Genomic DNA, 21,096 nt, shown 5'->3' with positions numbered 1-21,096 from the left:
AAGCTGACTGTGAATAACAGAAGTGATTTTTTCAGCTGATTGAAGGGAGAAAGCCAATGGATTCAAGTACTTTCATCCAACTAGTCATAAAATTACTACCAAGGTCACAGAAACAGCTCTTGACTGTTCACTCCCTGGTCCAGGAAAACATTTGGCAAAAAATGCCTGAGACAGCAGTACATACATGTTTTTACTTTAGGCTATTGTTATTGTGCTATACAAATTTTTATAAGAATGTGGTTTTTATTGATTTTTTCACTGTTAAGTCTTTTATTGGCACTTTTAACCAATCAATACTTGTGTTTTTCAAGGAGTCCAAGAGCCATACTACAAAAGCCACTGATTTTATTTTTATTTAATCATTACTTTTTGAATTGGAACATGCTGTTCACTGAAGTAGATACTGAAGTACAATCCAGAAGACAAAATGAAAATGGAATATAAAGATTGGCTATTATTCTGAGCCATATAATATTATTATTTCTTTCTATATCCATTCCTATCTGCCCATTTCCTGCCCTTCACTTTTACATCTTAGTTATGTGTATAATATGATTATATATTACATATGTTGCATATTATAAGCTTTTTTATTTTCATATTTTAAATAGTTATATTAATACTTTTTTCCATATATGTGAATACATTGCACAAATCTTTTTTTTCATTCTATTACATAAACAAAAATGTATTCAAAAGCATTATAATGAGCTTAGTCTTTTCAAATTGATTGGTTGTTTTGTATGCAAAACTGTGGAACTTATTCAGCTTTTGAATCCAAATAAAGATGCAGACATGACAGATCCGATTCAAAACAGTGATTCAAGGAACTTATTTAAAAGATATGATAGGTAAGTAGGAGATGGAAAAAATAAAATAAGTTTCAGTAGATTTCTCTATTTGCTATTGTCTGTCTGATGTAGAAAGCTCACTAATACGAGAGAAAGACAGAGGGAGAATTTCACACATTATGATATGTGTGGTTTGATAAATAGGTTCAAAGAAAGCATTTCATACAATATATTAAAATATATATTAAAAAAAAATTATGTTTATGAGGGAAGAACAACCCTGACTGATAAAAGACAAAGTAACTTTCATATTGGTAGGAGAAATCTAAAAGGAAGCTACAAATCTGCTGCTTACAATGGTATGGATATAAAAAGAATACATTTACAGAAGAAGAAAAACAGTAATGGACTTTTGGTAGTTTACAGGGGGGTTTTAGGGTTTTTTTGGTTGTTTTTATTTTTGGGGGGTTTTATGTTTTGGTTGGTTGGTTGGTTAGTTTGTGCTTTTTTGGCAGGGTTATTGTAATGAATCCTTTTAAAGAATTACTTTTACCTGCTTCTGAAAAGAAAAACTGAGATTTCTGTTTGTATCATCAAATGTCTGCTATGTTCTTAGAGATAATTTTTTGCAACAGCAAAAAGGGAAAATAACTAATAGAAAAAACCTTTCAAACAGTGCTGTATGTTTCATGTTCTCCTTTGTATTTGAAATCTAGGATAAAAGAGGCTTTTCTTTTTTCAGTCAGTATACTATCAGCAGGATATCTAGAGTCTGTATGTTACCTAGATATCATGAAAGAACCCACTGCCAATAAAAGTATCTGACATCATACAGTCAAAAATAAATAGATGAAAACACTGCAAGATTAGCTTACACATTAAAGAAATTTACAACTGACAAAAATTTTGATAAAAATCCAAAGATGCTAAGTAATGTTTTCAGTTTGTATAATACAATTTACCTCCTCACTCCACACATAAATGTCCTGTTCTAATGGAAATATATTTCAGAAACACTGACAAAGGTCTTCCCCTTTATGTCAGTCTCTTCTTGTATAGGTTACCCTTTCTTCGATGGCTTACAATTCTATAGATGAGAAACGAAGGTTTTGATAGTTTCTTTTCTTGCTTTTTTTTCAAATCAAAGACTCTGAATATTTTTTCAAATTTTTTAAAACTTTTTCTGCATCTATTAAATTTTTTAAAGCACATATAACTGCAGAAAAAGAAACTGAAAAGTCAGTAATCAAATATTTTCCTATTCTAGGATAGGGTTTATTTCCATACAGCTTTTGCTTTGCAATTTGCTTATGCTTCTCTCAAGTCCTTCTTTCTAACTAATGCCTGCTCTGAGCTTCTGGCCAAGCTGTATTTGTTGTTCCTTGTCATCTTTCCTATGCCAATTTTTTTTTTTGGTCAACCTACACCTCCAAGACTTTAATAAATGAAAGTAATATTGATAGTGTATTATCCAATACAAAACCACTGCAAGTGCAAAATAAGCGTGTGTGTTTCGCTGGAAGACTGAATTTATCAGTGGAGGTTTTACATCTAATGCATATAATTTTTGAAAATTAATCCTCTTACTAATATATCAGCAGAAATTAGCTGTTAAACAATTCTCTGTTAATATCTCTGAAAAGACTTTTCATGAGTTTGTTTCAATTCTTTTGAAAGATGGGCAAAAATTTTACCACTCAGAACATCTGCAGCAGCAATAAAAATTTGGACTTCTCATGGCTTTTGATCTGAGTTTACCACATAATACAAGGTATTTTTGTTGAAACGTGGATTTAACATATACAAAATGTTATTTTATGTTTCAACGTAATTTATTAATTCTATTTGATAATATTTTGTAGTTATTTTTATTATTTGATTTATTATATTACTTTGTTCTGCATAAGAACATTCTTTTACCAAGAACAATGAATAGTATGGACTACAATATTTTGCCATACAAAACATACTATAATTAACAGCTACAAAAAGGATTTTCTTCCACTTTGTGGGAATACAAAAGACCTTTATATTTAAAACTATTTATGTAACAATATGAAAACTACACTGAAGTGAACAGTTTATTCATTAATAAGTGGATTTAATTTCAATTTTGTTCAATTAAACTGAATTGAAATAGGAACACAATTTTGAAACCTTTTATATAGGTCAAGTCCCTTCCTATTTTTATTTGTTTGTTCACTTGATAAGTGTTTAAAACTTTTAGACAGCCACAGACAAAAAACCCATCCTAAGTAACAAGGAATAATAAAACAGTTGTCCTGACATAATTTCTTTAAAATACGGATTCCTGATAAAAGCAAGCTGTATATATAAAATTGTTTCATTAAAGGGTTAGTTTTGATATTAACAGAGAGTTTAACTATCTCTGTGTGTGTGTGCTTTAAAGTGGCACGTAATTGTATTTTCATGAAAGATAAAGATTCATACTTCAGAAGAGTCAATAGATGTGAGATTAAGATACTGAGACTAATATGGTGAATGTCAACTGTCATAATTTATGGCATTGCCTGAAAGTCAATGTGAAAGGCAGCAATCAGGAGGAGTTCTTAAATTCAGTTTGGATGAAAACAAACCAAAACATCAACAAAATAACAAGGTTTGTTGCATGCAGGAAAAAAAAAAAAAAAAAAAAGCTCATCATTTTTTGTGAGACTGAAGACTTGACTTCTAACCAGGAACGGAATGACATATTGTGATTGATAATGACTGAGAGGTCAGATCTGCTTTACAATAAAGCAGAGGCAATCTATGTGACTTTATTACTTTTGAGCAATTTTTGGCAAGATCAAGTGAATGAACAAACATAAAAGGTCCTGTAGTAAAGGGTCATTATTTATCAGAGTACCAATGAGTTTAAGAATGGGAATTTTTTTTCTGATTTAACCCATCTGAAGTCCTGGCCAAGGGGTTTGGACATGTAACATGTACATTGAAATACTTTGTTAAATTTTTTTGTTTTAGCACAGTTCCTTAAGATTTCAGTTATCACAAATAATTGGGAATTTATTCAATTTCATCTGGAATTGAAATTAGGAGGAACATTTACATTCACAAAATTGTATCTTCAAAGCTTTAATTTTAGCATGAAAATGTAAAAATGAAATAAATGCTCAATTCTGTTATCCTAAGTATGACCACAGGACTTTGAAACATGAACACATACTTTCATATATCCAGAATTAAAGGTTCAGAAATTTGCTCCATTTGTGAACTAATAAGTAGATATTTAAAACATAGATATTTTATAATTACTACATCCCCTAGCTTTTGCACACTACTGAACTCTATTTGCAGAGTTACTTAATTTGGGGTGAAATTTTATGTGCTAGATGGGGAGGGGATATTAGGAAGAGACAGGGTTTCAGTTACTTAATTGAAAATAGGGGGATTTTTAAAATAAGTTTGTTCTGTGTTTAGGAAAGGTACATAGAAGTTAATAAGGACAAATTTTGGGAGGAGGAGTACCCCATCTCAGCATGGCCCTAGTCAATTCAGCTAAACATAGTTGTTAAAATATAATATTAAAAATATGCTCTTTAATCTGTTGTCCACTAAGAATATTGCATTTCCTTATAGTTCCTAGTCCCTACTTACTTTAACATGTCTTTTACAAGAGGCATAAGTTTTCAACTTTGCTTTTTCAACTTATTAGCGCTTATTAATAGCACCAACTTTGCTTTCTCTTATATTTGTACACACTAATACAAGGTGACAATAGCACAGATATTAATACATTCAAAGCATATTTGCAGGAAGGGTATAGTATCACCAAGAAAGAAAGGAAACCAAGAACTGAAGTGGAGATAAGAGCAGTCATGGATTTTCACTTCACTGGAAAAAACTGATGCATAAGGAGAGTGGAAGAGTAAAACAGATTTTCTAGTTCTACTCGATCACTGAGTATAGCTTTGAGCACCACTTTGACAACTTGTATTTAAAATGTTTCCACGCTGATAATGCTACACTGAACATTTCCTTTGAATTGATTGACACTATTGTAGTGTTCCTTTATACACTCTTTATTTTCTTGTGATAGAAAACTGATAGTTACCATGACTTTAAGAATAGCTATGGAGCCTAATTTACCACAGACTGAAGTCTTTAAAAGACTCTTTGTCTAAAATGAGCTGTATCATAGTAGTATTGGTTTTCAAAAAAAAAATAAATATTTGTGAACAATTCAGAGACATAAGATTGAACACTGAATGGGCTCATACAATTTGTTCATTACGTTTCATTATTTGTTATAACTTCTGTTCTATTTCTCAGCTTTTGAAATGTTGAACTTAAGACAGGAAAGCAAAAATTTATTGCATTCCATGCCATGCTTTCACATTGTGTCCTCAAAAATACACTTCAGCTTTTCAGCCAAGCACTGTTCAAACTTCTGCATAACTTTGCATTAAACCTGTAAATAAAAAGCAATGTCTAGGGTAGGATTTCAAATATAAAAGTAAAATTTGCACCAATCATGCTTTTATTAAAGAATTTTAAATTACACTTGATTTTTATATATCCTTATAGAATATTTATGAGACAAGAATGTTATATATGTGATACAACTTAGAAAGTTGCCCATACCATAACTGACATGTTAGGCATCTATAAAAGTCTATGCTCTTTGGATCTTCTCTGAATAATCCTGTGGAAATTCTTACTTTGGTCTTCTGACTTTAGAAGAGACCTGAATAATTTATATTCCTCAAACAGAGGTCAATGTCAATGTTAAGAAGAGGGTGATTAAAGGAGCAACAAAAATATTATTAGTGAAAGGCAAAAAACCCCTCATGCTCAATTGTGTAGCATGCCAAATAAATTCCTCCAGAAAAAGGTTAATGATGAGGGTATGCTGTATAATATATTTGAAATATGCCTATGGTGAAAAAACAAAAGCAACAAATTCAACAAAGGTATCTGTAGGAAATGGATTTGCAGAGAGTTCTCAAGGCCTGACAGAAGGTCCACAGAGTATGCATCTGTATGCAAACTTTGAGATAAGAAATACTGACTTAAAAATGCTATGCAATATGATAGGTATTGTTGAGACAGAAACGAAGATAAAAAAAAAGTTTTAAAAGATGGTCTTGTAAATACGACTAGATACTTTGAAAATATAGAAAAAGCTTAGGCTAAGAAATGCTTATAGTGCATAGTAATTAGGAAATAGTTGGCTTCTGATTGGGATGGCATGAATTATAACATCTGAAAATGGAAGAAAAATTTTTAAAATGCCTCTCAGTTTCCCCATCTCTGAGTCGGGAAAATGGTATTGTCCAATAATATCAGGATGTGATCAATTTTAATTCAGTATTTTAAGAAAATTATAATCCAAGGTAGAATGCCTAGAAAATGACTGCAGAGTGTATACTGTTACTTTAAGTGTGTCTAAAATCAAGTAAAAGGGTTTGATGGAGTTTTTTAATCCACTTTTTTTCCTGTAATGACTCTTGTGTATTCACTGAACATTCATTTGCTTTTACCAAGAAAAATAAGTAGACTCTTGTTAAATGAAAAGGAAACATTAAGAATAGTGAATAATACAAATATGCAAAGAAGAAATGGACACAAAAAGCAATTTTGAAAAAGCAATTCTTGCAGGTTTTCAAGACCTATCTCTGCAGTCTTTTACTTCTGAGGACAAGGCTGAAGGAAGAGTGCATAAACTGATTCTTTGGGTGAAGGAAAACCACTCTGCATAAGAGATGCTACAGACCATTACTCGCTGCTTCCAAGTGCCCATTTCAATAAAAAGAATTTGAAATATTATAGCAGCTAGTAATTCAGGCACACTGCCTGCTATTAGACCCCCTAACTATGGAAATGAATACTCTTCTCAAACAGTGATCAACTTATTCCTTCTTGACCTGCACTTAGATCCTACTCATAAAGAGAGCTTGTCAAGCATGTTATTTAGGGTTTAGTACAAAATCCACTTGAACCCCTCAAGCTGAAGGATTCTGCTTATTGATTTCTTGCCAAGGAAAATATTTGACTAATTTTAACCACCAGAAACTCTTCTTCAATGAAATAGCTACCAGAGCTATATACACTACAGCTTCCACTAGCCTGTGCCACATAGTGAGTATGACTCCTTGCTGTCTGAAAATATCATTAAAACTAACCTATCAATAATTTTCTACACCTATGGAAGCTTCCCAGAACATTTTGTTCCTATGGAGTACAGGGAATAAAGAATGCAGGGGAAAGAATAAGGATTGGAGAAAATAGTTCTGTGGACACATGATGTGTATTTAGATTATTTTCATCAGTATTTTTAGAAGTAGGAGAAAAAATCCCCAGCTTTCACAGTGTCCTTTTTCTATGGTTTATATATTGCAGACTTCAAGTGGGTGTTAGCAGTTACAGATATGGCTATGTCTCTCTTTTCTCTCTGTGAAGAAAGATATTAATATATTGAGATCCTGCAACATGGACATATGGAAAAATAATACATAAATCTCTTTACCTTAATATTTTGTTGTTTTTTTGCAGATTTTGAATCAGTCACATCTGTAAATAGCAGCTAAACCTCAGATGAGAATTAAATAAAATGTTAACCTGAGCATCTCTAAAACTATTTTGGGCATTGCATTCTTTCCCCCTCACCCCCAGCTAATTTAAAAGCCTATACATGATTTAAAAGGTTTTCCTAGCTGGTGCATGAAACAGGATGTAAAGCAAAAGTATGTCACTTTAGATTGTTGAATCTAGTCAATAAAGATTGGCAATATCTTGCTAAACACATCCTGAAGGAATCACAGACAGAGAGAGAAATTTCCATTATTTTTAAGCAAAAAAACATTTTCTTGTCTAGCCTAGACTATACTGATCTCTATCTAGCTATTTACCTCTACGACTTATGTGTATTTAGTTACTCTGTTTTAGAGATCAGCTATTCTAAGCACACAGATTTTATTATTTAATTAACAAATTAGTGAACACTGTAAAGTTGACTTTCACAGGCAAAGAATTCTCTTTTTATAATTTTCCTTTTTAAATGCAGAACATTATAAGTCTATGTTATTTATCCATAAAATATATAAAGAACTTGTCAACTTGGGGAGGGCAGAGGAAAAAGGGAAAAAAAAGGCAAGGTTCCTCACTACAAATTCAAATGTTCAAACTGACAGAGCTTTGTCTCCAGACGGGCCATGCTGTGAGCACTTGACTTATCAGTGCTAATGAATCAAAGAATATGCAAGATACAACTCTTTGTATTGATAACAGAAATTTATTTGCTTTAAATATGTTAGTTGTCATTTTTTTGCAGTTTTGAATTCAGATTATTCATTTTTTCAAGACCGATAGACACATAAGAGAAAGGAGACAGGCCATAGAGACAGTTAAGAGGACAGTTAGCCAAATCTCTGGCAGAACTGCTGAGATATCAGGTAGAGAACTAGAGAAGACAACACGTGGAAACTAAGGAAACGAAACAGTGATAGATTCTGTGTGATTTCAATTTCTCAAAAGAGAAAGCAGAGAAAGAACATCTCCTGTGTCAAGCTGGAGAACATCAGATTTCTGAAGATTTATTGAAAAATGTTAAATTTTCAGGCAATTGAATGTAGATGTAGATGGTAAACAGAGTTTAGCTACATCATTAGAAAGGAGAGAGGATTGGAGAGGTGGCTGATATACTGAATCACTGAATTAGTATACAGTTTGTACAAAAACTATCCCACCCAAAACCCTAAGGCTATTACAGTAGGATCTGCAATAGATATTTTGCAAAGTATTGACTATTCAAGAATTAATCATTTATATAAGATCAACACAGTGACTCTAAATGCTTTCTGTCTCTGGGACTTTGAGGAAGGAGAAGATGGAAAGTATTCAGGGCAAGACAGATATGTGCTGCAACTGCAAAGAAAAGGGGGGAAAAGTTGTACCAAAAATATTTCTATGTGAAAGTAAAGGTTGAAAGTCCATGTGTGTCTCACTGTTATTACTTATTACTGAAGAGCCTAAGAAAATTCAAAGAAAAAATAAATCACAATAGGTGACTATTATCTCTGTTGCACATATGAAGGTTTGCTTATAACTCTGGGAATTATGCTGTGTAAGTATTCATTTCTAGTTTAGAATAGCTGTTCTGCTGTGACACCAGCAACTGCATGATATTTATGTAAATAACTACAAGAAAATGCACCTTCCCTTCCTCTCACACAGTAGAGGTAGAAAAAGCAGAAAAATCAAGTTGTACATGAAGTAGAGACCTGAACACAGATGTGTGGGATTTCAAACTTTTTTAGTGTACTGGCATACTACAGTGTTTCCAGGTTTCAGCCAGGACGGGGTTAATTTTTTACAGTAGACAGGAGAGGGCATGGCCAGGAGACAGAGGTTGATTAATATCACCCTACATTATTGCCTGGAGTGGGGTTAAGGGATTCCCAAGGAGAAGGAATTCCTTCTAGTCCAGCAAATCTGGCAAGGGACACTGTCAATTGTTCCCTTTTCTTGTAGCTTCTGTCATTAGAATAGTTACTGTTACTGTTTGGCTATCTCTTTGCAGTTTCTAGTAAATTCTTCATATCCCAGCCTGTGGTCTTTGCCTTTTGTGTCTCCAATTCATCTTTCCATCCCCCCACATGGGAAAAAGGGAGGGGAAAAGCAGTGGATCAAGGCAGTGGCTTGTGGTTTAGAGTCTCAGTGACACTGAATTGGTGGTCACCATTCCTAAACCACACCCAGTGAAAGGTTTGATTTTCTTATTATGGTCTTTTTTCACTTTTACAAGTGACAGCAACATGGACAGGAACAAAATAGTAAAAAATATGAATCTTTAATTTTAATATCCACAAAAAATAGTCTCATTCAAGAAATAAAACTTCTAATACCATGATAAGAATGCTGACACATTTATACAGGTTTTGGGTATATTTACAAGTAGTTTATTTCATTGCAATTTTTAAAATGTAGAATTTGAGTATCATATGCAGACCTAATGTCTTTCTCATCAGTCAAAATCTGTTGAGAAATTAAAAATTAATATAACTCACCCAGCAAACTAAGTAAACAAAATTTTAAAGCATGGGTTTTAGATTACTTACAGGAAATACCCCAGAAGACTACAGCAAATTTAGATTACCACTGAATTTTAAGGTTGATCATGTCTTTTTAGACCTGACCAAGTATCTAGTGACAAGATGCAAATAAGAAAGAGAAGTTTAGATTGCAGATGAGCCAGCTACTGAATGTTCATGACTTAGTATAGTGTTTTATGCTTTACAGTTTATAGCTTTGTTTTAGGGCAGAGTTACATCTTGGGTAAACACCTCCATTTTTAAGTAGTACTGTTTATTACAAAGAATAAAATAAATTTTAAAGAAAAGCCTTTTTTTCTCTTTTTTGTTTCACATCCTTTGCCAGTATTTGAACAAGTAATCAAAGTAATCACTATTGCTATGGATGGATATAATAGCTGTAACTAATAAGATGCTGACTTTGGGTAGAGCTTGCCATATAATTTGCTATAGTAGGGAAAAGCAAAACTGAAAACTCAGTGGCATCTCATAAATAAGCAGATAGTGATGGAAAGATGGTTAGAAAGGAAGGCAGTTTGAAATACTTTCAGATTCTAGACAGCGTTAATCGTATTTTGAATGAAAAGGTGGATTTTACATTATAACTGAACAGTGTTTTGCATAACTGTTCCAAACTGATATAGTCTCAATTTTCTATATCAAATGGTATATGAACTATTTCCTACAGAAGCTGGCAGCATTCTTGGAAAAGGATAAATGATAGAGACAGAAAATGGAGGATATAATGTCATTCAGTTCTACAACAAGCCTCATGAGACAGTATTTTGACAGCAACTCCTGTCAAGGTAAGACTCCTGAATAAACAACATGAAGTCTATTCTCTGAAATCTTGCCCTGGAAAAAAATTGGATCATTGAGTTCCATCCCCCCTGCCTTGAAGAACATGGTTCCATTTACCCAGGACCCCATGATTTAGAATACCTCCCGGGATGGGGAATCCACAACCTCTCTGGGCAATCTGTTCCAATACCTCACCAACTTCACATAATCATAGCTATAAATCATATATAAAAAATCATAAGTAAAAAAAAACAGATCAGTTCTGACTTGAAGTGTTTACTTCTCAATATCAAATATGTATTTCATGACTCACCTAAAAAGCCACAAAAATCACAAATCTTCATAGAAATTATGTTAATACACATCATGCTTTCATAAGTGAATTTCAGTGTCCATGACGGTTATGGCTCAAAATAATCACTTAGTGCTGCACTCACAATTCTCCCACCTGTGGCCAAAATTACCCAGTGTAAGCCCTCGCAGATAAAAATGTTTGTCTAGCCTGCATTTGAAGGCTCCTTCCTTGCTTCAGTCTTTCTCCTCTCTAGACTAATCTGAATTTTATCTTTTTCTGCTGGATTTAAGTGTGCCCCTGCCAAGGTGCTGGCACTGGGGAGAATGCAGGGGCAGCCTCTTTAAGGAGAGGTTCTACTGGAACAACCTTCTCTTTGCGGTGCTGGTTCCAATGAACCCATCACTGAGAGGACATAGCTGAGCCCCTTAGTCGATCTGGAAGTTCCTCGGGAAAATGAGATTAAGAAAGGGCAAAACCACCAGAGAACACTGTAAGGGGAAAATGAGAAAAGAAAAATGTATCAGAAACTTCTGCAGAGATCAGGGTGAGGGAAGGAAGAGAGGAAGAGGAGGTGCTCGAAGTACCAGAGCAGAGATTCTCCAGCAGCTTGTGGAGCAGATACCCACACTGCAGACCTTGAAGAACTTCACACCAGAGCAAGGGGATATTCACGGAAGAGCTGTAGCCCATGGAGGAGTAGGGGAACAGCATGAGGAGAAGGACCTGTTATGGACTGACTGTATTCCATCACACCGCATTGCTCAGAGCAGGGAGATAGTGTCTGAGATGCAGAAGTGAGTTCAGCTCTGGGAAAGGGAAGGGAGAGAGGGGAAAGTGTTGTATTAATTTGTCTTTGATTCTTACAATCCAAATCTATTTTAACAGACAGTAAATTAAATTTTCTCCAAGTCTAGACTGTTTTTCCCCTGATAGTATTTGATAAGGGATTTCCCTGTCTTTGTCTCACTCTACAAGTTTTTTTATCTTATTTTCTTCCTCCTATCCCATTAGGGAGGAGAAGTTAGAATGTCTGGCTGGGGGTCTGGCATCTTGCCATAGTCAGCTATCTACAGGATAACCTATCAGAAAAATGGGGGAGAAAAAAGAAAAAATCTCAGACCCCACCAGAATAAAATATTTCTGGATTATATCTCCATAAAACATAGTTTGGTAGTGAAGAACATTTCAGGGAGAGGTTGTGAGAAGAAATATATGTTTTCAGTATGTGCCTCACTGATAATATTGATTTGTAAAGGTAGACTATCACTTCTGATACATCTCCATCATCCCATAGTCTTGATGTTATGCTGCTCTTGCAAATCCATTAGTGCTAAAAGGAACAGCATACATCATATGTCCTGTTCTGTGAGAAGGCACTTGCTGAGGAAGTTATTTGGCTGCCCAAACCTATGCTGTTTTGGAGCTGATAATTTTTTGAAGGAAAGTGAGCAAATTTTACGCAGTAACAAAGGATATCAGTGACTATGTGACTGTCCCATACTTTCCTTAGACAAAACTAATATTCACAGCTGAACTGAACTTCAGAATGAAAAAAATCATCACTCAAATTTATGTTGGGATCATGTTTTGTATGACAAAAAGCAAAAACAATTATAAACTGTGCATGTATACCTATATAATTTTTTTTTATATATATATCAAGCATCATCAAGGAGTCAAGTTTGCATTCCCAATCCCGCATAGCCATGTTTCAAAAGAGAATGCCTTTACACAGTTTTGAGAAGATGGTTGTCAGTAATTGAAGCCTATGTGAGAATAAAATAAATTGCCCTTGTGAAGGATTCTATTCCAGAGGCACAGGTCAATTTTGCTCCTACAATTTTCATTCGTTCAAGTGAAGGATTCAGGATTAGATTAGTTTGAATGATTTCTGTAGGGATTTTCAAATCCTAAGGATTCTGTAAGGATCTTCAAATTTTCTTTTTTGGGACTTTGAAATTTTTCTTTTTTTACAGATCACTTTTTATCTTAGTCTGTTAAAGTTTTCAAACTGTAATCATTTGGCCTAGATCCCTAAAGCCAAAAGTGCTTTCAAGCATCTCAATCATTATCATTAGGGTGTAGCTATGAAGTTACTGGGGTTTTGTTTTAATAAAATGCATTTCTTACACTAACAAGCCTCAATGACTCAACCTGTCCTTTTAAAACTTTTAAAGTTCTTTTAAAAGTTTTCTATACCTTCTGATGTTTACATATTTCTACTGGAGTCCTCATGCAGGGCTCATGTAAATAATGATTGTTTTACATCCTTCTTTGTGAGAGGACAGAATTGATAGACTGTTCATTTGATCAGTGTGGTTGGAGAGGTAGCAATTTCATCCTACAATCCACTGTCACTTTTGGAATTCTAAATTTTGCAAGGTGAGAAATAAAACTTCTTCTTTTCCTTCTTTTGCATCTTGAGTGAGTAAGTGAGTTATTTCATGTCGTAGTGCAACAAATGACAACTCTCATTCAGTCTTCCAAAAGCAGAAGAAACACAAGTCTCCTGGAGGTTTTTGTTTTCTCTTTTATTGTCTACATTCTTCCTTAGTTTTTGATGGCAAAATGCATTTCTTTTAAATTTTACTGCAGGGCCCAGTGACATTCTGCAATCAAAAATCAGGGGTGCATGCTCAGAATGAACTGGTGTAACTTCAGTTGCTTTACTGGACTGGCATAATTTCATGTTAGATGCAAAATCTCAGCGATAATCACTGAATTAGAAAACACAGCAGAGTCCAACTGAAGCATCATTACTCTGTTTTTCCTTAAGAATTTGCAAAGAGGAAACAAGTATTATAGTTTAAAAAGTATTATTTAAATATAGTTATTGCCTTGAAACTCATTAGACACACACAATTTATAGTGACATTATCAAAATGTGTTCAGTAAAGGAATAATACAGACCACCACAGTGAATCAACACACTTGAATAAGAAATGTGCTGCCTGCTGCACAGAACAACAGTTAAATTTAGTTGCATGTGTCAGATCAAATCATAGTTAATAAGAGCATTCACTTTTCTGATAGGAACAGAGCAGACAAAAAAACCTTCTTGAAGATGTTTACCCCTGGGATAAATGGAGCTCGAGATTAGGATACTGAAGAGCAGGATATCAGTGAGCAGATGTTAGGTGATGGCAGGAATTAGGGATGCTCGTGGCAGAAATGCCTACTGCCAGCTGCAACCACCCTAATTACTGTGAGATAGGGTGCCAGAAACATGAGAAAATGTAAACAGGGGTAATCAGGCTATATTGAAAAGGGTGTTTAGGAATAACTGTCAGATTTATCACAGCAAATAAAGACTGAAAGTCACTGAGAATTTTCAAAAATACTCTATCTTAAAAAGAACCAGATTATTGGAACCACTGTAACAGAAAGATTTAGAATTTAGATAATGATCCTTCACTGAATTATTAGGTCTGCATCAGGATGCAACACCAATGACTGCATAATTTCTGAGGTCTTATCTCTAATATAAAGAAAACTCTGTTTATTATTGACTTTGTTTTGACAGTTCAACTATTTCTGCTTGAATTTACACCACAATTTAAGGTCAAAATCCTCTTTGATTTCTCTATTATGAACAGCCACCCATAAATCAGTCAGTAAAACACTAAACATGCATTTTAGACCAAGGTAAGCACCACAGAATTTTGCCAATTGTGGTGCTTTTGTCCGGGATAGAGTTAACTTCTTTCATACTATCTAGTATGAGGCAATCTTTTGGATTTTGGACTTCCACTGCAGGTGTGAGCAAGCATTTGTGTGTGGCTTACTTGCTGGCTGGAGTTAAACCACAGCAGTGAGGAAACAAAGGTGAAAACTGAACCATGGCTGTCCTATGGACCATGAGCATCTGTGGGAGTGAAGACACATTGTGGTCAAGTCAGTCATCCCCCCACACCTCCACACTTCTGACAAGCTGTGCAATTTGTCCTAAGAATGGCAGGTAGGAATTGCAGGAATGTTGGGTGAATCTCCCTCAGTTGATTCCCACTATACAATTGCAAGAAGGCACACACTTTTTCCATTCATTTATGGTGCAGTGTTGGACTTATTTGTGGGTCTACAGTGAGAGAGGGGATCCTTTTCACTGTGCTGCTCCTACCTAGGTGAATTTCACTGTAAGACAGCACTGACATGCAGTGCTCTTGCCTTAGATATTTTCAGCATCAGTTTAGTACTAAAAAGTATCTATAGCTATTTGAGATTTCCTACTATGCCTAAAACATCTCCACTGTGCTGACACATACTGCTTTCTACATCTCTGGCAATGCAATTCATGTCTGGTGTTTATACATAGATTTCTACATGCTCAGGAGAGGTCTGCTGCCCCTAATACCAGCCAGCATGAAAAAGAAAGTGGTTTAGCTCCCCTGCAAACAGGCACCAACCCTTGTCAGCCAAATGCCTGAGTATCATCTAAGCACTGACTTTGTTGCCTGGAGAATGTTTTTGCTGCTCACCCTAAGGCACCAGGTTTCATCTGACTCTCCAGATAATCCCACCAGGCCTTTTGACTCCTCTCCCATCAGGCATTTAGGTGCAACTTCTACATTAGATCTGACAGCTCAACAGATGTCTGCACTGGATATCTGAGATATCCAGCCTGAGTGTGTCAAATGACAGTAAACACATCTGCGTGGGCAGTCATGCTCTAGATTTGTGTGGTTTGTAACACAAGGCAAGCATGAAATAGAGTTGAAGGTAGCAGTTTAGGTTTCTTGATCATTGACCAAACCCCCATTTTGATTCTAGTCACATCTGAAGCCAAGTAAAGCTGAAGTCCAACTGAAGTCAACAGAAAGAGAAAATAAGGAATAAAGAAAAGGGATAGCTTAAATCTTCAACTAATAGTTCCTTTGAGGAAGGCGTCTTCAATCAAATACATGCTATACAGTGCAAACTGAGTAGATAGAGCACTTCTAGATATTTTTCAGGAGGTGTCAGCAGGTCTAATTTTAAAAGGGCAGGTCAGACTGTAATGGTACAGCTCAGCTTTTATTTCCTCTATAAGAAGGTTAATACAGTTTTAAAAGGTAGGAAAAGAAAGAACATGCTGTAACCTTTTATCCTTGTCTTTAATATGACACTAACAAAAAACTGAGGAAATGCAGCCTGCCACCTCCTCTCACATCAGCATGGGCTGCTGTGTGCCTGGAGTTCCCAGAAAGTAGTATCAGTCACAAACACATGCAGATGGGTGCACAGATGCTCCCAGAAGATAGCCACTCACACCAGTCCCCTCACATTGCATCGGAAATAAGAAATAAACTCTCTGGGGAGCAGTGACATAGAAAGAAAATAATGTTGCTCTCCCATGCTTTAAATATCCTTTGGTACTATCTGTGTTGTTAATAATCAGGTGTTTGCATCAGATATTTCATTGTGTCCAAAAGATTCTATTTAGGTCAGTAGTAGAGTTCTGCTACTCTAGTGACAATATTGTCATCATGGTCTCGTCTGTATCGCCTCAGAAAAATTGTCTTGTCTTTATGGTGCCAACAGAGACATGCATGTTTCTTCTGTGGAGATATCACTGCTGGGCTGGGGGTGGGGAGAGAATATCTGGAGGAGAAGTAAGTCCCTTTACATTGGCAAAATTATTGTTTCTGTAGGCCATTTGGTACAAAGCAGCAGTAGAAGTTCTGGAAGGATAAAGCTATCAGATACTAAAAAAAAAGAAACCAAACCCTTCACATGGTTAAAGGCTGGAAAAGGTTTGTTATGCTTGAAGGAGTTCTCTTGAGGTCACTCCATTCTGTTGATTTCAGAAAGAATCCTGGGATGGAGAAGAATGATTTTATGACGTAGAATGGGGTTTAAGGCGTGATTTGCAGGCCAAGTAGGAAGGGGATATCTAACTAACTGATAATTAACATTTTTGATAATTTTCGCCCCTTGATAAATGCTTTAAAAAATGATGCCGCAAATCACAATGAAAGAGGTTTAATAAGGTTAGAAAAATTATAACCTTTCTAAACTCTAAGTTTAATGCAATTATAAGGCTACATACAGTATTACAACCTACTGCTCTGACAACTCATACCTAGAAAGAAAAGAAACAGACAGAAAGGCTGCTAGGCACATGGGGAAGAATTACCAGATATATTTGTAGGTAAAAGTCATGAAGCTGTCTCCAACCATGCTTGTTAGCACAGTGTCTACTTCTTGCCTAGTGGCTTCTTATTGATCTCGACTGGACCTGGACATATCTGAGTTTCAAATAAAAACGGTTGTAGGCTGAGAACACCAAGAGTAATAAAAAAAAAAAGCAAATATTTAATTAGGAGACTTCAGGAATATTTAAGAAACTTTATATGTAAAATTTTTTTGGCCGTTTGAACTTTGGTTCATTTATATAAGTGCTAGGTAAAACATAGAAAAATCAAGGGTATGTAGGAGGGATTCATACAATTAATATAAGAGAAAATAGTTTCACATAACTGTCTTCTTGTAACTTGTCTGTACTAGCTCAGGAAAGCAATGGAAAACAAAAGTCCATCTTATACAAGCTTCTGAAAATATCGTAATTTTTGCTGAGAAAGATTGCAACTGACTGATTGCAGTCAGGATTTGTGAAATATTTGAAAAGGTGTAGTTCTTACCAACACATAGATTAAAAGAAAGACATTTTATGTCATAAAAAAATTTGAACTAAGAAATTTTGTTTCTTGCTTTTCATAATCATCTTGAGTACTGCACAGCTTAGAAACAGAAAAAAAACCCAACCAAACAAAAAAACCCAAGGCTTCTTTCCTAGATTTCTAAATGGAGATATAAGGTAAATGCCAATCAGGCAAATGGGATGAGATAACTGCTTAGACAGCAAATAATTTACTAGCTGAAAAATTTCAATTTTTAAAAGCTTGAACATTTAACATACCAGTGTTAACATAGAAAAAAAAAGTCAGATTCTTTTTATCAAAGAATAATACATTATTTCTACCCCTGCCAATTGTAGTGAGGCCATAAACAGTAAACTTAATAGTATAAGCCCATGTTTTCCCGCATAGCTTGCAGTATTATTTTACACAAACACTATGACTGTGCTATTATTTAATAACAATCATGTAGGTGACCAGAAATAAGACTAGCTACTTTAGCATCCTAAGGTAATTCTAAATGGAAAAAAATCCACAAAACGAAACAAGCAAACAACAGCACCAAAAAAGTTAGAATTAGTTTCTACAGTATTGCCAGTGTAATATCTAGAAATGTAAGTACACAAACCTATGCCCATTACCAGTAACTTTCTTGGTATTGCACATGACTGAAGGAGGATAAACATAGATTAAAGCAAATAATGCCATGAAAATGAAGATGTTCAGTTTGGAGGTTTTTTTCCTGTAACAGAATATACTTGAAAAAGATGCATTTTCTCCAGCAGTCCTGAATACTCTTACTACAGTGTATTTCAGCAGGGAACCAATTTGTCACAAATTCTCAGCTATAACAGAGAATTTATTGAAATACTTTTTTTATTTCTTATTAGAATATTTTCTCACTGCACTATCTGCCTGGAGAGTTTTAAAAACTGATGTCGTTACAGAAAGATGCAGAAGCAATTTACAAGATACATAGCTGATAGCAAAAAGAGGACTCCAGTCTGGCAGATCATCCAGTCTCAGATCTGAAGATGCTGACAACTTTACAAAGCTTCTCATATTGCTCCTCTCAGATTAGCTCATCATTATAAGTTCTTTTTTTTTCCATGTCCAGAAATATTAAGCTTCAGGACCAGATGCAGTTTCAGAAGTGCATCCCAATCCTAAGTGCCACTATTTTGAAAGGTTTTTGCAAATATGTGTGGATTTTACAAAAGAACAGGTGTTATCTATTTTTTTGTCTTGGGTTTACATGGCATTGTAAAAAAAACTTGCAGGGATGGCCTCCATGAGAAGACACCAGTAGCTGCCCCTGTCACACACAGCTGGTTCCAGTGGACTCACTCCTGGTCAGAGCCGACACCACCAGTGGTGCCTCTGTGATAACTCACTTAAGAAAGGGTAAAAAATGCTGTGCAGCAGCTGTGAAACATGAGTGGGAAAAAATGAGCAAAACAGCCCTGCAGACAGCAAGGAAGAGTGGGGAGGAGGTGCTCCAGGCAGCAGAGCACAGATTCCTCTGCAGCCTGTGGAGAAGACCAAGGGGAAGCAGTTTGTGCCCCTGCAGCCCAAGGAGGACCACATCAGAGACCAGTGAGAAAACATCACAGTGGGAAGTATCACTCAACATGTGCTATTTCTTACATTGCACTTCTGAACATTGGCTAGTGCTGGAGACAGAATAGAGACCTACATGGACCTTAGGTATAAAACTGTGCTCACTTTCATCTTATTCTGCTATGAAAAGTGAGATCTGATAAATCTTAGAAGTCTTAGTTTTTGCAGAAGTTTTAGGAAGGCATAGTAGGCTTCAAGCAGAAATGATAATTTAAAGGTAGAAATTTCCATGCAAGTTTCATTGGGATGCTCTGTGGGGAAGGTCTGGAGAGAAGATTTTTGGACTTTAGAACTGCTAAAATATTTCTCTGAAAGTAAATTAGATGTGATTTATGGAAGATGGTATTTAGATAATTTTAAAAATATTTAAGTAAGCAATAACTCTGAAGTGCTCAACACCCTTCAAAGTTTCATATTCTCTATTTGAACTAAAAGCACTCATACAGACTCAGATCCAGGAATAAAAATACTTATTGGAAACAGTTTTTACAGCAGAATATATTAGGTATGTTTTATAGGACTCTCTTTATTTTAGATTTTAGTAGATAGATATTAGAAACCTTGATATAGTAGAATATTAGTAAAATAAGATGAGTAGTAGCATAAATGTACATTAACTCATTTGCTAATGATCAACATCAGCCACAGGAACAGATGTCAGTGGTTTCATGTCCTTTCATCAAAAGGGAGACAGACCCTATTTAAATGTTTTAATTGTTGGGAAAGAAATGGATTTGCTTTTATCCAATCAATACTACTTTGACCAAAAATCAATTAAACTGACAAGGTTTCTTTTATTGAAATAAGTAGGGGCTTTAATTAAATTCCATTCTATAGTTTAAGCAAGGCACTGGAAGACAAGGAGAACACAAAGGCTACTTTGAATTAACTGTGTGTATAGGAATCATGGTTTTAGGAGCAAATAATAAATTAAACTTTGGATATATTAACACTTTATATCATGCTACATATCAAAATGAAGCCACAGAGAGTGGCCTCATCTGTTACAGCACACACTTGTATTCTGAATTAGCAGAAAATGGCATGTTCTGCGTGATCTTTATTTATTACAGTGATATAAGTATGTACAAGGGTATGGGTATCCTCCTATTTCCTCAGAAAGCATCATTAGCACTAAACAGTCTCTCTTTGCCTATTTCTTTAGAAGATCACTACACAAAAATGAGACACTGCAGAATAACAACGGGCTCCATTTAATTGGTGCAGCCCTTCCCCCCACCTATCAGCAGCACAACTCGATATTCACTCTGGGGCAAAGAAGTTATTAAAGCATTTCAAATTATATTTTCAAAGGGAATTTTCCTTTTTTCTTATTACCTCTTCAAATCTGAATCACTGGGTGAGAAGGGAGGCCAAAGAGATGGAAAAAAGCTTACTTCCTAGGAAATTATCTAAAATGATGTCATGAAATCAAACAGGCTTTGGTATAAAAAATCTTCAGAGGAGAAACTACACTTTAAGCAAAAGACGTAAAATACAAAGTCGTTCTGCAAGTGGCGACACCTCAGATCACTTAGCCTGCAGGTTCTATCATTTCAGTCCTCTGATGTGATGCTATTTCAGCTTACTTTCCTCAGGCTGCTTTGCTCACTAAAGCAAGTAATTAGAGTAGCAAATAATAGATCCAGAGTCCCAAATTAATTTCCAATATTATCATCTTGTTGCTAGTGGCTAAAACATTGGTAAATCTATATACCTTCCTGCAAAACAGCTACTAAAATAAATGATTTAGTAAAAATCATTTTCAGCATCCTTGTTCTAAAATATGCCATTTTTTGTGCAAATTAAATAGCATAATAAGTGATCATAAGGTTCCTCTGGTTAAATATTCTTTTTAATTTCTCATTGGTTCAATTCACCTATTTCACCTACAGAAGATCTTATGCCAGCGAGTGTCTCCA

The 21,096-nt window shown here is 35.1% G+C and overlaps 1 protein-coding gene across 13 annotated transcripts in view; it reads right to left on the bottom strand.

Annotated features, from left to right (window-relative positions):
* The window catches only part of CNTN5 (contactin 5), a 592,916-nt gene that overhangs the window by 435,404 nt on the left and 136,416 nt on the right, over positions 1–21,096 (bottom strand). The window lies entirely within an intron of this gene.

The sequence above is a fragment of the Taeniopygia guttata genome, chromosome 1 (assembly GCF_048771995.1).
Source record: "Taeniopygia guttata chromosome 1, bTaeGut7.mat, whole genome shotgun sequence".
NCBI classification, from domain to species: Eukaryota; Metazoa; Chordata; class Aves; order Passeriformes; family Estrildidae; genus Taeniopygia; species Taeniopygia guttata.
The sequence above is the reverse complement of the archived record's forward strand: the minus strand, read 5'-3'. Positions and strand labels throughout refer to the sequence as shown.